Genomic DNA, 1,070 nt, shown 5'->3' with positions numbered 1-1,070 from the left:
TCTGAAGATCCTTATCAGTTCTTAACTGAGTTCTTGCAGGTATGTGACACTGTAAAGACGAATGGAGTTAATCCTGAAGTCTACAGACTCATGCTTTTCCCTTTTGCTGTAAGAGACAGAGCTAGAATATGGTTGGATTCACAACCTAAGGATAGCCTGGACTCCTGGGATAAGCTGGTCACTGCCTTCTTGGATAAATTCTTTCCTCCTCAAAAGCTGAGCAAGCTGAGAGTGGATGTTCAAACCTTTAAGCAAAAAGATGGTGAATCCCTCTATGAAGCTTGGGAAAGATACAAGCAGTTGACCAAAAGATGTCCATCTGACATGTTTTCAGAATGGACCCTATTAGATATATTCTATTATGGTCTCTCTGAATTTTCGAAAATGTCACTGGACCATTCTGCAGGTGGATCTATTCACCTGAAGAAAACGCCTGAAGAGGCTCAAGAACTCATTGACATGGTTGCAAACAACCAGTTCATGTATACCTCTGAGAGGAATTCCGTGAATAATGGGGTACCTCAGAAGAAAGGAGTTCTTGAAATTGATGCTCTGAATGCTATATTGGCTCAGAACAAAATGTTGACTCAACAGGTCAACATAATCTCTCAAAATCTGAATGGATTGCAACATGCATCCAACAATACTAGAGAGGCAGCTTCTGAAGAAGCTTATGATCCTGAGAACCCTGCCATGGCAAAGGTTAATTACATGGGTGAACCTTATGGAAACACCTATAACCCATCATGGAGAAATCATCCAAATTTCTCCTGGAAGGATCAACAAAAACCTCAACAAGGTTTTAACAATGGTGGACGCAATAGGCTGAATAATAGTAAGCCATATCCATCATCTTCTCAGCAACAGACAGAGAATGCTGAACAAAATAATTCTAATTTAGCCAAATATAGTCTCTGATCTGTCAAAGGCCACTTTCAGTTTCATGAATGAAACAAGATCCTCCATTAGGAATTTGGAGGCACAAGTAGGCCAGCTGAGTAAGAAAGTTATTGAAACTCCTCCCAGTACTCTCCCAAGCAATACAGAAGAGAATCCAAAAGGAGAGTGCA

General features: G+C 40.6%; 1 non-coding gene across 1 annotated transcript; it reads right to left on the bottom strand.

Annotated features, from left to right (window-relative positions):
• Positions 1–222: 222 nt before the first annotated feature.
• LOC112793029 (small nucleolar RNA R71) lies at positions 223–326 on the bottom strand. The gene has a single exon (XR_003197740.1). It is a non-coding gene; the product is annotated as a small nucleolar RNA R71 (small nucleolar RNA).
• Between the last annotated feature and the right edge of the window lie 744 nt (positions 327–1,070).

The sequence above is a fragment of the Arachis hypogaea genome, chromosome 3, assembly GCF_003086295.3.
Source record: "Arachis hypogaea cultivar Tifrunner chromosome 3, arahy.Tifrunner.gnm2.J5K5, whole genome shotgun sequence".
Lineage (NCBI taxonomy): Eukaryota > Viridiplantae > Streptophyta > Magnoliopsida > Fabales > Fabaceae > Arachis > Arachis hypogaea.
This window is presented reverse-complemented; position numbering and strand designations above follow the sequence as displayed.